Below are 22,863 nucleotides of genomic sequence, written 5' to 3' on the forward strand. Positions count from 1 at the left end.
AGGTCTCTCACATTCCCGGTTCGTGGAAACCCACGCTAGTAGGAAGCTGCGGGACGGCATCCTACAGTGCCTGACCTCTGTTGCTAACTCTGAGGACATCCTATCTGATAAGGCAGATTTCTTGTGAGAAATTCCAAGCTAAGGACAGCTTGGAAATAAATTAGGATATATTGGAACTTTGTGCTGCTGCCTAGGGAACAATGCCCTTTTTTAGCCATTTATGAATCATTTCTTGGGGTACCTTTATGCCTGAATAAGAAGACATGTTGACGATTGGAAAGACTATCTGGAACACATCTGAGTTAGGAGATGCCAATGACTGACTGAATACCCAAGAGGCACAAACACCTTTTGAAGTCATAACGCCTCTTGTTATCAGGCTTTTACCACTGATATTGCAGATGAAACTGGAATAGAAGAGTGGGAGTGGCACAGGAACATCCAGGTTTCCATTTAAGTGCAGCCATCTTCTGCCCCCCAAATAATAGTTGTTAAATAATGCTGGTTTCTGGGATTTGCTTGTGAGAAAAACACAAGCCATGGGTTCAAGAGGAGCATTATGAATCAAAAGAAATAGGATGATAGTCATGTTGGTAAAACATGGGTGCTGTGAAGGAGAGCAGGGAAGGGTGTATGAGATGGTTTGAAGGGATAAAAAGCAAGGGAAAAAGTTATAATTACAATCTAAATAAAATAACTCATGCTAGGGAAACAGGTAAGTGTAGATTTTTACATTTCCCTCCATTTCTCCAAGTTCAATTCATTCCCTCTTCTCACTCTCTGCTTTCATTCCCACAGGGTTAACTTAGCAGATCGTGGTGGAGCACTCTGCTTTCATCCCTGTTTGTGGAGACCTTCAGCTGCCCCCAGTGCTCATTCATTTTAACTCGGATTGTCCCTTGGTTTCTGCTTCCTCTCTGGTTTGTAGGAAAGTGTATTGACTATGTGATGCCTGTAGAACATTATTCTGGGATCCTGACAGGTGTGATTACTTGGGGTTCCAGGTTGTAGTGGCTATTCCTGGTTGTCAACTTGACTGTATCTGAAATGAACTGCAATCCAGAATTGGAGGGCTCACCTGGCCCTAATCTGGAGGCTGAGACATAACAAGTTTCCGACCTGAATCTTGGCATGGAGATCTTGAGGTGTAGTGGCTACGAATCCCAGAGGATTAAGATAGAGAGATCTATGAGTTCAAGATCGTCTGGGATTGGAGGTGTGGTGGCATAGTGGCTATGAATCCTAGAAGATTGGGCTGGAAGATTGGACTTGGAGGAATGAAGGGAAATGTAAAAATATACAGTCACTTACCTGTTTCCCTAGCAGGAGTTAACTGGATTTTTGTTTGTTTGCTTGCTTGTTTTTGAGATTGTAATGACAACATTTTCCCTTGCCTTTTACCCCTCCAAACCGTCCCATACACCCTTCTCTGCTCTCCTTCACTGTTCCCATAACATTTCACCAACATGACTATCCTATTCCTTTTGATTCATGAAACACAAGCCATGGCTTGTGTTTTTTTTCTCACAAGCAAGTCCCAGAGACCAGCATTATTTCTTAATAACTGTTATCTTGAGGGCAGAAGATGGCTGCACTTAAATGGAAACCTGGATGTTCCTGGTGATCAGCATTGCTGAAGCAACTCTAGAAAGAATGCACTACAGATGAACTATTGATTGGAACTTTTGAGCACATAAAAACTACAGTAAATATGATAACATGCTGACAGAGCTTACAACCTCAGAATGATTCACCTTCTCCTATAGGCAGGCCATAGTCAGCAGGGACATCACACCAGGATCTTTGCACGGGAGGCACTGAGCTGGAGCAAAAAGCAGCACAGACTTTGACCCTGATTACAGGTGTTAGTTCCCCCAATACTCCAGTCCAATCTCTTGAAGCTTTGAGGCACACAGGTAGGTAGTGGGAGCCTCTGGACAAATCTGCGAATTCAATGGTTTTAGACACACACAGTTAAAGCAAGGCTGGGTATTCTCAAATTCAGAAGATCTGAAAAGTGTCTTTGTATATGAATAAGATTATTTCTGACTATATTTCTAAAATAATCCCCTCTACAGTCCCTGGTGGAATTCTGAGAATTCTCTGTATCTCAGTCTGGATGACAACTGTAGAGTACTTTTTCCGTTATCAGCTAAGCATAGATGTCTGCAGAAACATGTTCATATTCTGAATGACATACTCTGCTCACCCAAAAACTAGTTATCAATAGTATCTCAGTGGAAATAACTGCAGTGAATGTCTTCACACATTACAATGCACATATACACACATACATACATGTACATATCACCATCCTCTTCTTCCTTCTCCTCTTCCTCCTCTTTTTCCTCCTTCTCCTCATCACCACCATCACCCTGTGACATCTGCCTAAATTGGGGAAAAGAACTCTGACATGTAATATAAAATATAAACCATAATAAGACGTGAGATATATCTGGTGTGAAAATGGTGATTCACAAGTTTGAGTTTGTTTACCTTTCAGTATAATAAATCCTATACACTTGACGCCAAAGATCTTAAGGATCTCTACCAAGGGATCAATGGATCCTAATCCCATTTAAATGAATTTGGTCTGCAGTGATTCTTATGGAGGAGAAACTTTGCAATGTGTGCCATTCTGAAGGCCAGGTTTTCTTTGTCTGAGATGTAGGGCAGCCCTTCTGCTCTGTTTTTAAGTGATGGCTGTGTTGACCTTGTTCTTGTCTTTTTTTCCAGATTCTATAGCAACATTCTTACAAAATATGCTTAATCCTTCTCCATCTTTGTCTCTCTTACCTCTTTCTTTTTCTTTTTTCTTTCTTTTTGCTTACTGGTTTCCACATGTGTTCTAAGATAACACTTCACTTCCCCCTTGTCCTCCATATGGGAAGTCTTACCGTATCTCTTTACTAGGAAAGATCCTTTCTGATGCTTGTGTGTAATTTATTCCTTAGTAGCTGCTAAATTGAAGTCTCAATTCCCATTGAATTATTGGCCAGAGGCCTTCACGAAGTCTTATTATGTGCAACTCTTCATAGAACATCTTATACCATATAGTAGGTTGTTTAATAAGAAGCTTTATGCAGCAAGTAAGAGTGTGGGAACAAGAGGGAATCTTTGTTAATCCCCAATCACAGAAGTGGTGTGCAATAATTATGGTAAATTCTACCTATCAGACACAAGACATTAGATCTGCACCTGTATTCCTGGCAGGGAATTGTATAAAGACATAGTGTCAAGAAGAAGTTATCATTCATACCCACTACAGAGGCTGCCTATCAATCATAATTAGACTGATGGAGGAAGTATTTGTAGAAGTTGAAGGAGTGTAAAAGGTTGGAGCCATGTCTGAATCTCCTTATTACATCCAACTATGGCCCATCCCAGATCGTTCTCTGCCCCTTTCTGCCTGAGGTGTAGCATTGTAAGTTTTTATTCCATCTTTGCTATCAATGTTCCTGATATTCCGCTAGGACTCTTAGTTTTAACCATTTCCCAAATGCCTTAATTTCCTATTTAGCACAACAAAAATAGCTAATAATTTTATATGCCACATGCATAGATTTTTCTGCAAGGAACTGAGTTTCAGAAGCAGCAAAACTAGGGCCAGAAACCAGAAGCATCTAGCTAAACCAAGACTGTAGCATTTGAGTTGTTCTAGACATTCACTGAAACCTATTAACATCTTTGTATTTTCAGCTTAAAATGAGACTCTCTAAATTAGTCACTGTAGACTTGGAGTATTATTTGCAAACTAGAGTGTTTCACCATTTGGTTTTAGATATATTTAGAAAGTTAATGTAGTTGATGCTTGATGACTGTAATAAACACAGAGGGTTGTGAGAGTTGTGAATTTTAAACCAAAAAAGTCACATTTACTTTGAATATAACCATAGAAACTGAGTTAATAGCAGCCCTTGTTGCTTATTAAGGTCAGGTTCTGAGGGAGGTTGCCATGGCTGTGTTTGATGGCTTTCGTTGCCTGCATAACAATTAGAGACGGTTTTTCCTGAAAACTGATTTTCCTGGCAACTACAGACTGACACAAATTCAGGTCCAGCCGTCTTCTGTGCTTTGACTGACGTGTCCTCCACAGATAGTCATGGCAACGTACAAAATCAATCAGCAGAAACCGCTTATTTATGTCAAATATGGATTTCCAACAAACAGCTCATGAAACCACCTTTTATGTGGATAATGACTAGAGGTAAAAAAGTGGCCTGGAGTGCTTTCATCACCAGTCATTTACCGCTAAGGAACCTAACATTCTCAAAGCAGGTCAAGGCAGAAGCTGTGGCTAGAATGAACACAGAAATGGGAAAGAGGGATTTTATTCTGCCTGTATTATCCACTGCAACATCACACCACACATGTTTCACTGGGTATCATTTTCTTCCGATAGACATATTTAAGTGACAGTTGACAAGGTGTTTATATTCTAGGATACTTTTGGGGGGGGATATTTTATTCATTTATATTTCAAATATTGTCTTCTTTCCCAGTTTTCCCTCCAGAACCCCCCTATCCCACCCTCTCTCTTCATGCTTCTATGAGGGTGCTCACCCAACCACCCACTCCCACCTCACTCCTCCCTTGATGCCCTAGCATTCCCCTACACTGGGGCATCAAGCCTTCCCAGAACCAAGGGCCTCTCCTCCTATTGATATCCATCCCCTGCTACATATGCTGCTGAAGCCATGGGTCCCTTCTTTTCTCTTATATTCTCTCTCTCTCTCTTTCTCTCTCTCTGTCTCTCTGTCTCTCTCTCTCTCTCTCTCTCTCTCTCTCTCTCTCTCTCTCCCCTCAGGTTTAGATTATACACACATAAAAACAGACTTTGTTGCTTTTGCATGAAATAAATGGTCACAAGCCCTGACAAATTCTACTGGAAAGGTTGGAATGTGAAAAGTTAATTAAAATTTAACTCTGCAAGATGGATACTTTTATTTATAGACACTTATGCTGATTTTTAGCAGCCATGTTTTCCTCTAATTAAAATAACATGAAGAGCTAATCGCAATCAGTGTAAGGAACTGAATATTTTAGAGAAAGTAATGATTCATAGCCTTTTTAATAATCATCTTGCAGTAGGTGTCTCCACTAAAGAGCACGTAAAACATTTGTATTCAGCCATTGTCTAGTTCAAATGTCAGGAAATATTAAGCTGGAAAAAAAAATGAAGAGCAAATTAGTTAAAGCTGTCTAAAATAAGTCATCGATATTATCATGTAAATTTGACATTTCCTTGAGGATTCTGCAATGATTCTTGACATGGCATAGCTCAAAAGCTCTGGATGGGCTCTCAGAAAAATTGCAAAAACAAAACTAAACATTCCTATGTGTTCAAAACCTTAACACACGCAGATAACTTAAGACATATAAAACAAACAAAAATTTGTCATGAAAACATAATAAACATATGTGCATATGTATTTAGGCAAGCATAGAGATAGATGACACAAATAATTTCTTAGTTACAACTTCTGTAGGATTAAATATCCTGAATCCTTATAACAAAAGACTACATTAAAACATCATCAAGAAAGATGAAAACATGAAGTAATCTTCATAGAAGAGATACAAAAGTATTTTTAAATAGGAGGAAAAAAAAGAAGAAGAATGGGATGAAGAACTAGGAGGGAGAAATATACCAAAATATATACATTCTAGGTAAATCCATACACCACTTTAATAAAAACCACCCTATGTCTATCTTCTGATTTTGTTTTCCATTTTATATCTCAGTATGAAAATACCTGCAAGACTCTATTACCCAGTTCCTATGAAACTAATTATGCCAATAGGTAGACTCTGGCCAAAGAAATAAAGGTAGCCACTTTGAAGAATCCACATATTCTACATTTTCTCCTGTAGATGGATATGCTCCAGCCAGAGCAGTATTCTGAGACAAGGAGTGTACTTGAGAACAGTATGCTTCCATAACTGAACAGTATATGAAAGGATCCCGTATCACTAACATCAGTATCCATCAGGTGTTAGAGTCCCATGCACCTCTCTAAGGTACCATCATCTATCCCTGAAACCACATGGGCAAGAGACACTAGGTAACCACATGGACTGCTGCACAGCTCACCCAGGGAGCAATCCTTATGCTTGCTATAACATTGTACCTACCATCTCTGGTCTCCTTGGAGTCAATCCTTATTTCCTTCCCTAGATAGAGAATCTCAGCCTCAACAGGACCCTACCCTCCCTGTCAGAACACTGGGTGGCGCTCTGCATACCATATCCAGGTAGCACACTCCATCCAAGTAGACATTCAGTTCCTACTGCCTGAGAACTACCAAAGAACCCTGTCACCCTTCTATAAACTTCTGAAGATCTTCAGAAAGAACCTGCTAACTCTACAGATTTGTTCATGTACTCAGAAGTGCACCCATCTGTAGCTGAACTATAACTACATCAGTAATGAGTGCCTTAAAACTGAAGCTCAAACACTATTCAATTGACATGTTCACTTTATAAGGAAAAAAAATAACAGAAAAATCAATAACTAAGACAATGTCTCCTCCACCAATTAGTATTCCTAGAGAAATATACCCAGAGAAAATAGCACACACGAAAAATAGTTCAAAAGAGCAATTGTAAATATATTCAAGAAACTCAAGAATAATGTGAATAAATAATAGAATTTAGGCCATAAAACCACAGGTGAATGACCAACCCATTAGGAAGAATTTATAACACTAACATATATACCACAAACTTAGGTGTGCCCAATTTCATGAAGCAAATACTTCTAAACATAAAACAGCAAATCAACACCCAAATTAATAAGACTGTTCAAATATTCTACTTTCCTTAATGGACAGATCAGCGAGACAAAATACAAAGGAAGAGAAATATGATAGTGTTAAATGATATCATAGCCAAACAGACCTAACAGATACCTATAGAACATGTAATCCAAATAATATGAGAGACTACACATTCTTCTCAGCAGATTCTAGGACTTTCACTAAAAAGGTCCATATATTGTGATAAAAAAACATCAATCATGATATAAACCACAAAAGTACACGTGTATGTGGAGATTGAACAACACAATACTGGATAACGCATGGATCACTGAAGGTTAAATTAAATTTTCTAGAATTTAATGGAAACAAACACAACATACCCAAATCTATGGAATATAATAAAGGCAGCATTAAAAGAAAAGTTTATAGCTCTAAGTACCTATATCAAAAATTCAAATGAAGTCCAAATAAACAGCTTAATGATGTGCCTTGAGGCTTTGGAAAAATAAGAAAAAAAAATACCAGCAAATAATGGACAAGAAAAATAATCAAATCAGAGATGAAATAAATGAAGTAGAAATTTAAAACAACACAAAGATCAATAAAATGAGTTGATTTTTTGAAGAGATTAACAGAACTGACAAATCTTTAACCAAATTAGCTTAAAAAAAAGACAGAGGAAAAAAAAACAAAAACAAAATTACAGATGGGAAAAAAAGACATTAAACTGTAGCCAGGGGCGGTTTTAATATCCGTAGCCTGTGTTATCAAGAAAGGCCATGTGGATGGCTGTGGTCTGTGCTATCATCTGAAGCCATGCTGATGAACTCCATGGTCTATGCTGCCTCCAAAGGCCATGTCTGTGTCGATGGTTCTGCTGCATCTAGGGGCCCTGCTGATGTCTATGCTAATGCCCATGGTCTATGCTGCCACCAACAGCCATGTCAATGGTCATGGACCTGTCTACTACAGGGGGCCATATTGGTCTTAATTTTTGTGATACCACAGTCCTATTCCATTTGAAATAAAATCAGTATGATGCCAACATAATAAATACAATGATCAATAGAACAGACATGAGGACCCACACATAAATCCACCTGATGTTTTCAAAAATACACATTGGAAAAATAACATCATCTACAACAAACAGTGCTAGGCAAATTGGATAGCTGCATGTTAGAAGTATGAAGCCAGAATTTCGGGAACTCAGCAGTAACCATCAAGAAATAATAAAAAGTGCCATTGCAAAGCTGATTCCTTTGTCTCTCTCTCTTTCCAATCAATTTCCTTACACTGAGCTTCACTGCAACTTCCACAATTTATGTCACGGCCACGTTTCTCCCAGACTACTGAAATTGCCTTTAAACTGGCTTTTCCATCACTGACCTTACCCAATTCTAATAAAACTTATAGTGAGCCAATTATTATCATGGAACTTCACCATTTTATATCTTTTGAGCTACTCATGTTCTGGAGAATAAAGTCTTGAGTTCTCTAATACAGCAAAAAAAGTTGTTCATGATAGTATTTAGCATTTAAAAAATAAAATTGTGAAATGCACCCAATAAATAGATAAATAGATGGAGCTCACAAAAAAAAAAAAAATTTCATCCTGAGCAAGGTAACCCAGACCCAGAAAGACAAATATGGTACATTTGTACTTATATGTAGATTTTAGCTGTTAAGTCTTTGATAAGTAAACTACAATCCTTATAACCAGAGGTTAGATAAGGAGTAAGGGAATAGCAGGGTGGGAATGGATCTCCCTAGAAAAATGAAATGGAATAGATAAGTATGGGTAGATAGGGATGCAGGATTGAATGTGGAGAAGGAATGAAGAGGTGGGTGAGGAAGGGAACGTAGTATGGGACAACTAAAACTAAGGGCCATTTGAGGATTGTGTAGACTCTTAATACAGTACAAGCTTCCTAAAGTATATGCGTGTATGAAGGTGATCTAAATAAAATTGCCTGTTATGGGGGAAATTGGACATCCCAACTGGACATCTCTCTCCACCAAATGAAGCTTCCAGTACTGGGAATAGATCACATGTAATAAAACTGTTAGCCAAATCGTCCCTGAAAGAACACCCAAACAATCCCGGTTGTTGCTAAGACTATAGTTTGTTGTCCTAAAAAAGTTACAGTAAGGCTCATTTACTGCAGACAACATCCCATTGAACATGAAGAAGTCAAGTTGGTGCTTACCTGGAGCCTTACTGACTAGTGTCCATGGTACTAGAAGGTACTCTAAATGCTACAAAAGGTAAATACCATCCCAACTTCAAACCCTTCCATCTACAATGATGACCCACCTGCAAGATGCACTACTGCAATAGTGGCACAAAGCTTGTGAGAATAATCAACAATACCTTATGGGATTTAAGGCCAACTCCGTGAGATGGAACCCAACCTCAACACTGCCTGAGTGGCCAATAACCTAGGACTAGAAATGCCAGGGTCCTGGAGAAAAATCAAATATTGCTATGTTCTGCTAAAGAAAACATAGCAATAAAATGATTCCAAACAACACTTTGCTTTATTCAGAGACAGATTGGTATCTTTCTCGGCCATCACCAGAAAAGCTTCCTCCTGCAGTAGATAGGAACAAATACAGAGACCCACAGCCAGACAAGGTGTAGAGAATAAGAGACCATAAAACACTCTCAAATGGGATGTCTCCATCAATTCCCTTCCATTGGGACCAAGAAAAGAATGTGGAAGAGAAAGCAGAAAGAGTGTAAGACTGGAGGGGTTGAAAAAAAAAAAAAGCCTTCTAATCTCCACAGAACAATATACATATGAACTCACAGAGACTGTGGTAGCATGAACAGGGCCTGCACAGGGCTATGCCAGTGGGGACCCAAGGCCGAAAAGACATGAACACAATCACCCTAAGGTATAGGAATTTTAATCCAGCAACAATGCTACTCTGGCTGGAATACAGACACGCCCTTAGCACACACCTTTCAGGTAACATTAGTTTATAGAAGGAAGCAGCCATGTTTGAAAGTGACATCTGATTGAGGGACAGGCAAAGTGATGAATCAGAGAAAGAGTTCACAGAATGAGTCACAGAACAACAGACAGGAAAAAAAAAAAAAGAAGATCAGATCAGGATGGAGTACAGTTGAGTTCTGTTCAGTGCAGTAGAGTTGATTTCAGCTGAGTTCAGACAAAGGTTTTACTCTGAGAGATTTATAAAAACAGGTTGCAGGTGAAGACAGAATTAGCCAGAGAATGAGAAGGGGCCTGAAGATAAGAATAAATTGCCAGAGCTAATTTAAAACCAAGCAGACCAATTCAGTGAAAAGCTAAAAGAAGCCAGACTGAATCAGCTTGGAGGGTAGATTGAGCCAAAAAGCTGAGTTAAACCAGCCAGTCAGAGGTCAGAAAGAACTAGAAAGGGTGAGCTTATTCAGCAGAAAGCCTCAGAGATGACAATTACATCAGAAGAAATAAAGTTACACTTACACCCAACCCTAATCCAGAAGCTATCTCTAAATGAAACTATTTGTAGATGAAAACTTAGTTTCTTCAACAGTCTTACTGACAATACAAACCACCCTTAAGGCCAGACCATGCATAGCAGTAGGCGGGCAACACAAAATAAACTCAAAAGGCGTCTTTGCAGGGTCTTTGTCTTACGGCGTTGGGCTAGGGAATTCTTTTCCTTTTCTTTTTTCTTTTTATAAAGATGTGTCATTTGCATATATATTACGGCTTCTGGGTTTGTTTTTATGAAATTCCTGTGTGTGTGTGTGTGTGTGTGTGTGTGTGTGTGTGTGTCTGTATTTATAGTTTTCTTGTGCTTTGCCTTTACCTCTTTTTCTCCTGTTTTTTCTTTTCTTTCTTTTATTTTGGGTTTGGCTTTTTATTTTGTTTGTTTGTTAGTTTTTGGTCCTACTGTGGTTTGTTTACTTTTGTCTTACCTTATTTTATTGTTACTGTGTAGATTCCTGTTTGTTTTCTAACAAGAGATTGAAAAGGTGCAAGTTTGGATGGGAGGAGACATAGAGAGGATCTTGAAAACTTTGAGAAAGGTAGCACTGTATCAGAACATACTATATGAAAAAAATCTATTTTCAATAAAAGAAAAATACAGGGAATATAATGATCTCACCCTTTCTTAGCTGCCCAACTTCATCTTATAACACCATCCCAATCTCTCTTTATATTTAGTGTACACTAAATGTAACTGCTAGAAGCTCTTCAGTGTGCCTAAGTCTGTCATCTTCATACCATTTCTTAGGCTTGGAAAAAACCTTCTCAAGCCACTATGATGTACTTAAGCTTCTTCTTCTTCTTCTTCTTCTTCTTCTTCTTCTTCTTCTTCTTCTTCTCTCTCTCTCTCTCTCTCTCTCTCTCTCTCTCTCTCTCTCACACACACACACACCACACACACAAACACACATACACACACATATACTTTTTGACATGTTGCATGTATTTTTAAAGATTTTGTTCAATGTATGAATAAATGTGTCCATCAATAAATGGCAGCTGATAAAGTTGTGGTAGAAAATGTTACAGTTTAAGAGAACTTTTATGAAGTAGCAGAATCTAGAAGGTTCAGGCAATGATATTGACTAAAGCTTCAGTCACATCTGCAAGTGGCCAGCACTCTTTTGTGCTTTAATTATTTACAACCTACAAGGTAAGTGCTTCTGTTGACCCCATTTTACACGAAAGAGAACGTAAGCACAGCAAATTTATATATTCTGTTTGAAGCTAATACCTAGCAGAATACGGATCCTTGTACCAACTCCTTAGTTCATATGTTTGGCCACAATGTATCAGGTACAGGAGAAACTGAACTACAATGTCAGGAAGCAAACAAAGCCCCATGCCATGTGGGTACCACTGCGGAAACCAGAAGTGCTCACTGTCCATTGAAGGAAAATGCGCATCCAGAACATCGGAAGAAGCGAGTCCACAAGGTCAAACTCCTGTGTTGCTTATTCTTTGCTGGTCCCCACATTCTTGTCTCTTGCTTGTTTGTTTGTTTTTTTAAGGCTGTATAACAAAATTTTAATGCGTTCTAACATATGAGTGAAAAATTAGGTTCTTAGAAGAGACAATTACAGCCTGAAGAAGAAAGTTAGTATAACAATTTAAGTCAGGTAATGTAGCCATAGTCTGAATTTATATTAGGAAATAAGGTAATTGCTTTTAAAAAGGTGATTTTTAAATGAACAATGTCAACATTTTAGGTATCAAGATGATCTCTTCAAGTAAACTTATTTTTAGTTTTATCTATTCATAATTAAAATGAATGGCCAGGTAGAAGAAACTTCTATAAGCAATTTATTATTTATACATCAATTAGAAGACTATGCATACTCTTAATAAAAGTTCTGTGCTCTAACCCAAGATTCCAAGCTGTAAGACCAGACAGTAGGAAGCCTTTTAAGCTCTGATTGGAACTTGCTTACTTTTTGCACAAGAGGATTTAAGGCAGTAGTTCTCAACCTGTAGGTCACAACTCCTTTGGGATAGATTGAATGATCTCTCACAGGAGTCACATATCAGATATCCTGCATATTAAATATTTACATTCTGACTCATAACAATAGCAAAATTACAGTTACAAAATAACAATGAGATAATTTTATGATTTAGGAATGGTATTAAAAGTTTGCAGCATTAGGAAGGTTGAGAACCACTGGTTTAAGGGCTAAAGTACAGGGATGTGCTGGGGAAAGTCAAGAAGCCGGAGTTTCCCTTGCTGTTCACAGCGCCCACCTTTCATGAGCTGCTTGTTTTGCCACACTTAGATATCCAGAAGCAGTTGTTTCAGAACAACTATGTTCAGATTCATTTTTGTTACACTCCCCTTAGCTTCCATTCCTTCAAAACTCACTTGTGATTCTACTGATCTCAAATTCCCAGGATTCAGCCAGATGAGCACAATACATAGATATTAGAAGTAAAAGCACCCAGAGAGAACAAAGCTGGCCAGAAGATCAATGTTTCAAGTACTGTATTAGCACCATTGTGGAACTCTGCCCTATGAATGGTCTCTGCAATGACTTATTATGTCAGTTTGTATATTATAGTGAAACATCTTAAGTGATCTCAGACCTAATGAAATAAATATAAGCAGAAAATACTACCCTCCTTGAATACAGTTAGATATATGTAGCCACATAATTCAAATTCAAGTAGAAGTACTCATTGCAGAGTTCTATAATAAATCTGGATCTAGATGAACTGGCTTAAATATGGAAAATTCTAGCCAATGGGTACCAATTAAATACCAGATAAAATGAACCCTGAATAATAATTGAGCTGGTGATGAAAATTAAAGGATAGCAAGTTAGACTTACATTAAAGTTTAGTTATATTTTTATAATTTTAAGGATTTTTTTTTGTTTGAAATGTATCTGGTCGTTTTGGTTTGCAAGTATGTATATGCATCAAATAGATGCCTGGTGCCCATGGAGGTCAGAAAAATGCATAAGATCCCCTAAACTGGTGTTATGGAAAACCTTCCATGTAAGCCTCCATGAGGATGCCAGGAACTGAACTCAGATCTTCTATAAAAGGGGAACATGATCTAAACTACCAAGTCATATCGCCAGTCCCCTTTGGTGAATTTTTTTACTACTGTGAAAAATATGTTATCTTTTTATTATACATTTATGGAGTATGAAGTGATTTGTGATTTATGAAAACCATGTGGAATGTGTGAATTGAGCCGGACTTTCTGACTCCGAAACTGAATATGTTTTTAAAGGGGGAGGCTATTGTTCTTTGTGTTTTAAGATAAATATTCAAGTCCTATATGACTAAACCAGAGATCTTTTTCAAGCAACACCTTCTTTTTAGTTTTTCTCTTTTTTTAATGGGATATTTTCTTTATTTACATTTAAAGTGTTATCCCCTTTCCCAGTTTCCCTCCCTCCCCCTTCTTCTATGAGGGTGTTCCTCCACCCACCCACCCACTCCTACCTCCCTGCCCTTTATTCCCCTACACTTGGGCATCTATCAAACCTTCATAGGACCAAGGACCTCTCCTCCCATTGATGTATGACATCCTCTGCTACATATGCAGCAGGAGCCATGTGTACTCCTTTGTTGATGGCTTAGTCCCTGGGAGTTCTGGGGGTGCGTACTGGTTGGATGATATTGTTGTTCTTCCTATGGGGTTGCAAACTCCTTCAACTCCTCCAGTCCTTTCTCTAACTACTCTATTGGGGACCTGTGCTCAGTCCAATGGTTGGCTGCGAACATCCACCTCTGTACTTGTAAGACTCTGGCAGAGCCTCTCAAGAAGACAACCATATCAGGCTCTCAAGCAACACTTTCACAATCAATTAACACACAGGAAAATTAATAAGACAGATTTCCCATGGCAGCTAACTTAGATGAGCTATTTGACTAAATCAGTCACTTAGTCATCAAATATTTATAGGAGGCTTTTGGTGACAAGCCATTTTCTCATTTTTGATTCTACAAAATCTAGTGGTTCTTGCCCCTGGTGAATTTTCCCTGTATCGGAAAACACACACACAAAAATAACAACTTTCTGGTGGCTATGGTCACCTTTGTAATCCCTATTGACTGGTGTGGTCTGAAAACAAATTCAATCAGTTTGAACCTTCCTTGTAGGGCTCCCTGACTATACTAATTTTAGAAAGCTCCGTGGTCTCTTTGGATTTTCACTTCTGCATAAGATCAGCACTACTTTATGCCCTATCTCTGAAATATAAATTAGAAAAATTGGGGTTTCAAGCACAGAAGGAGTGCCTCATTCACATATCACTGATGACTTATGCTCTTAAGTATATAATACACACTCGTGACATGCTTCTTGTTTTCATAATTCTAGATTTGCTGGTCTAGAGTTTCTACCCTTTAGGGACACATTTATGATTCTGCTAAACCCAGTTGTGTGTGTGTGTGTAGGAGTACATTCCATTTTGTGTATAAATATAGGAAAGAGAGAGGTAGTCGCTTTGTGTCTTCCTCTATTAATTTCCACCTCAAAATTTAAGACAGGATCTCACATTGAACTAGGAGCTTGCGGCTCCTGATAGACTGACTAACAAATAAGTCCCTAGGATCAACCTGTCTCCATCCTCCATCCTCCTACCTCTCCAGGGTTTACAAGACCTGCAGCACTGAGCCTGACTTCTTTTGCATGGAGCCTGAGATTCAGTGTCAGGTCCTAATGATTGCATGGTGAGCACTTTATCACTGAGCCACCTCCTCATCCCCTTTGTCCTGTGTTTTGTCATAAGCCTGACAATTGTGAAGTTCCTCCTGCCAGAATTCCAGAGCCAAAATTAAAAGACGTGACATCATTTTATCAAGACTAACAGATAATCTTGAGAAGAGATGGTTACTGTCATAGGATGAGTGCAGTGTCTGAGAATTTTCAGATTTCATAGCACTATCTTCCCTCCACTGACCACAGTTAGCAAGCAATCTTAGAAAACATTGTTTAACAAGAGTGTCATAACCAGACTCAAAAGCTTTAAGGTCAAATATGGTTCATTCCCAGGCACCAAGATTAAGACTTGGCTGAGATCTTGGATTATATAGAATAGATCATAAATCCATTGATGGATCATCATAAATTCCAACATGGGTGCTATGAAGTAAATGCTTGTGTTCATCAAAGTTTATATATTGAAACTTTAATTGCCAATGTGCTAGTATTTGGAAGCAGGCTTTTGAAAGATAATGGGTCATTAAAATAGATCCTCACAATAGAATTCATGTTTATATAAGAAATAAGACTAGATAAATTATCCTTTTCTACCATGTTAAAATTTAGCAAACATCCTCTTTCTGCAAACTAGAAAGAGGGTCCTCACCAAATTTGCTATTACTTTAGCTGGGACTTCTCAACCTCCAAAAATATGAGAAATGAGTATTTGTTGTATGAGTGTTCAAGCACTTTGTTATAGCATTCTGGGCTTATGTAAGAAGGGGATATGGCTTATGGTACAAACACTTATAAACCATTCAACAGACATATTAAGGATTTAGCACTTGGAAGAAAAAATAGAATAGCAAAATAAACTGAATAGAACACAAGTGAATATAAAAATGTCACAATTATCTCTTTCAAGATCACTATTCCATAATCTCTACCTACTCCACCTAAAGCTCCAATCAGATATATTATAATTGCATGTTATATGCATTGTACTCACATGTCAATGTTCGTTCTTTCTTTACTCCAGTTTGGATATTTATTCTGACTTACCTTGCAGCTCATTAATTTTTCCTTATATTGGATCTAATCATCTACTATTGAATTAATACATAAAATACGTAATTGTATTTAGGTTCATATTTAGTCTTAAATTTTTATTTAATGTTTCTTTTAATTTTTATCTCTTCTAATAAAATATGTCATCTTATAAGTGAATATATTAAATACACTTACATAGTAATTTTAAACATGCATCTCATATCATTAATTTCTTCATTTCCTATCATTAACATTTTAATTATTTATCTTCTTTTGGTGTTTGTATGTGGTGTTGTTAAGAAATTCATCAGTACCTTGTGCATTCTGGGCAAGTACTTCACCACTGAGCAACATTCTGTTCCTCTCTCTTTCTTTCTTTCTTTCTTTCTTCTGTATCAACATTGCATCTCAAACTTTCTAAAAGTCCCTTGAAGACAGAGCAGAACCTTTTCTTTTAAATAAAGTGTACTCATTGGTCTTTGTCATGTATGTGATGTGAGGCAGAGATCAGGCCTTATGATTTCCTCTGTTATTTTCACCCTGACTCCTAAGAGCCAGCCCGTCAGGCTCCACTGGAAAGGCTAACGAGCTTGCTGGAGTGTATCCCCTGTCACAGTTCCAATATTGTCCTAGCAGTTCCTTGAGATGTTAACAGTGCTGCAGAACCTTTCATCCCGTCACTTGGTGCTTTCAAACACACAGCTATACTGGGCAAGTGTATCCTCACGTCCCTCATCTTTATTCTTCTCACATTGTATGCACCAAGTCACATACTAACAAGCTAACAAGACAGGACGTCAGTGTCTTCAACCTGATTTGTTTGCTTATATGTTAGGACCCTCTTTGCTGTGTTACTTCCCTCTTGTTCTACAGTTGTCCAAATAAGCCATAGCTCCATAATTTATGGAGGAAGAACCCTTCCAAATAACATTTGTTAACATGTACTAAAGAAAGCCTGATGTGAAACTCCAAGACTAGTAGGAAGTTAGTCACAAAAGATATAAGTAGTTAAGCAAACATGACAAAAAAAGATCAAGAAAGTAACATAGAAAAGAATGATAAGGGTATGTGCATGCTTATGTATAAAAAATTAATATGAGCTGGGCAGTGGTGGCTCATAACGCCTTTAATCCCAGCACTTGGGAGGCAGAGGCAGGTGGATTTCTGAGTTCAAGGCCAGTCTGGTCTACAGAGTGAGTTCCAGGACAGCCAGGGCTACACAGAGAAACCCTGTCTTGAAAAACCAAAAAAAAAAAAAAAAAAAAAAAAAAAAAAAAAAAAAAAAAAAAAAAAAAAAAAAAAAAAGGTTAATATGAAATAGTCTATATAAACCAGGACTCTCAAGAAAAAAAAATGAATAGAAGAAAAACAGTTCAAAGCATAGCTTCTTTTCACCGAAGAAAACAAATACAAACAAAAGAGATTATAAATCAAAATATTAAAAACTCAGAGTTCCAGGTATAAGGAAGTAGGGCTTGATGATTTCTCATAAAATGTCTCAACTCAGAAACTGGAAGAGAAGAAAACAGAATATTGTTACATGTGTAAAGAAAGTGACTATATTTTAATTTATAAGCAATGTAGAAAGAATAATTATTTCATGAAGACACTATTCATCGTTTCCTTACATAAAAGACACCAAAATTTAGATTCATTTTCGTCTCTGAAACAATAAAATCCTATACTTTTAAGATGAAATCTAAATACACCCAGCGTTCCTATGGCTGAGTAGGTATTGCTTGGCATTAGTTTCGTGATGATGGTTGGAAGAGCCTTTTGTCTTTGTTCTCGGGTCGTTTTGGTACTCTCAAAGACAATGCCTTCATCTCACACAATCTCTGCTGATTTCATATTGTTCTTCATTCCTTTAACATGCTTTTCACTCTTTCATGTAACTCACTCTTTTCGTGACTGTGCTTCAAAGACCCAGCGTCTCAACAGAAGTAGTTTTAGATTTTATTGTAAAAGGCAAATGGGAATATTGAAAGAATGGAATACACATTAAAAAAAAGAGAGAAAAATTCAAAATATTTTTTTCTGAGAAGTTATAGCTAGTAGGAAAAAAATCTCACATACCTTAAATTTAACACCAAAATAAGAGAATGGGGGTAAGGAGAAATGAAGGAAATTAGGTAATAGCTATGGCCTGAAACAAGCACAAGACAGTTTCAGATTTCTACAGCTATGTTTACTTTCTGACAGTGACAGGAAAACAGACATCATCACATCCTGCTTACAATGGACCTCTGAGGTACCCCACGGCCACTGCAGGAGCAGCTTGTTCTTGTACTGATAGCCTCTCCTCTGGCCTCCTACCCACACTCGTGCATTATTCTCACCCTTCTTCATAGCCAACAGAGAACCAATATAAACCCTGTACACTTTCCTTCCTCAGATCATGGTTGTATAGCTCTTCTTTAATCTGTCTAGCAGGCATATTTTCAACTGATTAGAATCCCTCTTGTTAATAATTATACAACTTGCCTCTGGGCCTTGTCCTGTTTTGGCTAGCATCTGTAATTGTAATATGTCCCAACATTTATTAGGTAGCCTGGTGTCAAGATGCCAAGCTCAATGCTCAATTTTGTTAGAAATAGGAAGAAACTTCATTATATGTTTATAAATAAGCATATAATAAAGTCAAATTTCAGTGTAAATTTAAATTAATTCAACTGAATTTCTGTTGGCTGGTAGTTTATTATAGTGAGGAAAAGATATAAAGTTCTATAATGTGATGAATTTTATTTTCACAAAAACAGCCATATAGACCTCAACAGACTCAGTAAATTTTTACAAAACCTCACTTCTCTGATGGTAAGAAACATGGAATTGAATAACATGAACATGTGTGTTTAACATCATACCATATTTTTCTATGTGTTAGTCTAACTCCAGACGTTTCCTTCTAGAACAAAAATACATTTTTTCCCAAATACGTTACTTTTTCCTTTTAAGTAATATTCTGTCTGTCTGTCTCTCTCTGTTTCTTATTCTGTGTGTGTCTCTACCTCTCTCTCATACACACACACACACACACACACACACACACACACATGCACAAACAAATACGGAATATATACTCATTAATATTTTCCCAAGTCTTCAAGTAAGCTCATAAAACAAATTACCTTTACTTTCAAAAACAAGTTCATTAACTTAGATCCAAGAGTAAATAAGCCCTATTTAAAACATTATCCTATGGATTTTTTAAAGTAAAAGTAAGATGAAAAATTGGTTGAAATAAGTAAGAGATTAATAAACTGAGATCAACCACATTAGAAATAGAATGCATACATTTGAATTTCAGCTGTGCAGTGAATGTGTTTTCATAGTTGGCACTTATCAATACAGATAAAAGAATATTGAATGTAACATAAAAGTCAAAATTAACCATTCATAAAATAAAAATAGAATATATGTTTTTCTATTCACTAAGTACATAAATAAACCAAAAACATAGAGGCAAAATAGCAAAATGGGAACTAAAAAGAAGAGAAAGGGAAAAACGTGAAAAACAGAAAGCAGAGAGCCCCAAACCCCCCACTGTTTCTGTCTTACAGTCCTGACTCCTGGAATATGTCAAAGCTCTTCTGCTTTCTGTTCCATATGCAAACAGGGATAAGAAAGCAGACATTTGGAGTTCAGCCAAACCCAGACCTTCAGCGTATGTGTATAGTATGTTGTGTGTGTAACATGCTGGTTACTCGGTAGCACTCCCTCCCACTGAATTTCTAATGCATCTCTACCTTCACAGTAAGTTCAAAAGAGATGGCTCAGGATAACAATTCCCTTGCTGCTGAGGAGAAAACTGTATCCAGCCTCAGATGGGAAGTACAAAGAGAAATAAGATAAGGTAAAGCATACACTTGAATTTCCTAGACTATGACTGGGAAGCTTTGTAAAAAGCTCTGCAGCAGGATCTGCACAGCTGAGACAGAGTGAAGAGGACAGGCAGGAAACGTCCAAATCCCAAATACAAGCACCTGGGTCGGCATATTAGAGTCAAGATCACAGAACTACTTTCTCAGATTATTTATCAAGCCTATGTTGACAAGTATTAAACAGTTCTGTCCCTCCTGCCTACTGAGGATACAGAAGTCTCAAGGGTACACTAGGAAATGTCTTACTTATAAATCAGGCCATATCTCTATGCAGAGCATCTTGCTTGATTTATCTTCTGGCCTTTGAGCAGAATTTGTCTTCTTAGTGACTATACAGCACAACACGGAGATAATATGCTCCCTGGCCACTTGCTCAAATGGCTGGCTCTATGGAGGAGTTGTCTTTTAGTAACAAAAGAAACCAGTTTACTGAGACTGTCTCTGTGAATTGTTAAATGCTTTGCTATCTTGCAACTTTTGGTTCAAGTCACAATGGCCTGTCTTGATTTGTATGTTAGTGACAAATGCTTAGTCATTATGAGACACAGATGAGCATCTCATCAATGATCCAATCCTCTCATTTGTATCCATTTCACAGAACTCACCAAAAGAAAAATGCTTCTTTAAGTGTGATAATGTTCAGATCCCCAAATATTAGTGTCATACCTGCATATCCTAGGCACAATTGCAGTATGCTTTAGAATTCTCAGATCAGGAGAGGGAGGAGGAAGAAGGAAGGAGGAACCATGGGTGCTGTCCAGCTTTTCTACTAAGTGAGAAATACCGACCATGTGTTAGGTGATGTGGTGCCAACATACCACAAGGAGAACTTTCAGAAACTCCCCCAGTTGTCTGCCATTCACTCTAACAACTCCATGTATTTTACTCACTATTTGCTGACCCTTGGTCATTAGTTCAGATTACATCTCGCCCCCATTCTTTGCAATGGTATAACTACCTTTGTGGACCTTGTTCCTGGCTTCAGAAGACTTGGGGCACGGGTCCCAACTGTGGGCACAGAAAGGAGAACTTCTGGAAAAATTATCAAGTACTAGGAGCTGTGCAAACATGGATGACAAACAGAATTATTCTGCAGCAAGCAAAGCAGTGAGGGAAGTACTGCACCAGCTAAAGAGACCCAAAACTGTGTGGCAGAATGTCCTGCAGGTGAACACATATTGCAAGGCGATGGGGACCTCGTCAAACACAGTGTTTGCTGAGATGATTAGCAGAATCACTGCTCTAGAGGATCTCCACTGAAGATGGTGATAGATTGTGTTCCCTGTGCAAAGTAGTGATGGATGAAGGGCTCCAAGAATTTTGAACCTCTGCCTGATGAAAACAAAAACAAGAAATACTAAGAAAAGGTTCCGGTGTATGTGTCCAAGTGGATGCCTTTCAAAGAATGGATTATAATGCTACAAGCTAGCTTGCATAAAACTGGAGATCGGTGGACAGATGGCAAAGGGCCCCTGACAACCGGATTCCCTTCCTGTGAAGTGAAAGCTTTAACTTGTGCCTTGCTCGAGAACACAGAAAGAAGAGCCACTGCCCTTGCTGAGACTAAATAGCTCCCTTCTTGGAGAAAGCCTCTCTCAAAACTGGCTTCCTCTTTTGGTATAAAACATCACGGAATTACTTATTAACCAATGTGAACCAATACATCATGAAAGCATGACTTCATGTAAGGATAGCCTGGCCTGGATGAAGGTTTTCTGAACTGTATGATCCGTTTAAGCAAAGCACTGGGTTCCTTGACTGTTACTGCTCTCCCTTGTTAAGTTTGAATGTCCTTGGCATTATGATTTGGTTCCAGGCTCTCTTGAGAGTTGTACACATTGCAATTGTAGACCCTGGCTTTGAACATTCCAAGATTAGGGTCCAGAATCTGTAAGAAATGTTTGCGGGGGACTATGAGCACATTACTTGGCCTTACGAGAAATAGGGAAATATTTTATAATATCTCTTTCTAGTAAATAGTGTCTTTCAGGCAAAAAATAGATCAGATCAAATGAATCCAAATCAATTTTATTTAGCTTCTAAAGCATCTTCTTAATGATCAAATACAACCTGGTATTCTTAGCTGGATCTTAGAACAGGAAATGGATGATGGTGGAAATCTGTGGAAATTAGAATTCAAGTAAAATTTGATAACAATATCACAGGTAATTTATGTTTTAAATTTAAGGGTTATTAAATGACTACAGGAATTTTTTGTATTCCATTTATCATTTGTATTTAATTTTCGATGAGTCTAAAATTATACTAAATTAAATTAAATGTCTGCTGCTGTTTTAGAAGACACTTTTCTAGAGTTTGGGTATGGTTACTCACGCCCATTAATCTAACCCAGGACAGGAAGACTGCAACATTTCAAGGCTGGCCTAGGATAAGTGATGAGTTTCAGGCAAGTCTGGGCTACACTGTGAGACACAGTCTTAAAAGCAAACAAAGAAGAAGATATTTCCAAGGAAGAAGCAGGCATTGGTAGTACACACCAGTACTACCCAACACTTGGAACACAAAGGCAGAGGGCTAATGAGTTCAAGCCTGTGTGATATAATGGAACATATCTCAAATTTTAAAAATAATAAGAAAGAACTAGAAAAGAAGAGTGTGGAGAAAGAGATCGAATGGGTGTAAACCATGCTATGCAAGGAATTCACTCCCCATAACGATATCTCCCCATGAAGATAACTCATACTGTATCCCTGGAAATAAAGTTATAAAATGACTCTCAATATCTTTACCTTCCGCATTTTTCTCTCCTCTGAGTTTAGGTCTATGAAATGATAAGTGGCATTTCAGGTAGCATGATATATGATATAACAAAGCTGAAGGAACATTGGTGATATAATTAAGTTCTTCATTGGTTGATCTTAAGATTAACTTTAATAGGTCTGCACTAATCAGTTGGGATCTTTTTTTTTATTATTAGATATCTTCTTTATTTACATGTAAATTTCTCCATTCCTAGTTTCCCCTCCAAAAAACAAAGAAACAAACAAAAA

The 22,863-nt window shown here is 37.7% G+C and overlaps 1 pseudogene; it reads left to right on the forward strand.

Moving 5' to 3' along the window:
- Positions 1–16,989: 16,989 nt before the first annotated feature.
- On the forward strand, positions 16,990–21,423 carry LOC116088945 (annotated as a pseudogene).
- The last annotated feature ends 1,440 nt before the right edge of the window (positions 21,424–22,863 follow it).

The sequence above is a fragment of the Mastomys coucha genome, unplaced genomic scaffold (genome assembly GCF_008632895.1).
Source record: "Mastomys coucha isolate ucsf_1 unplaced genomic scaffold, UCSF_Mcou_1 pScaffold14, whole genome shotgun sequence".
Taxonomy (NCBI): Eukaryota; Metazoa; Chordata; class Mammalia; order Rodentia; family Muridae; genus Mastomys; species Mastomys coucha.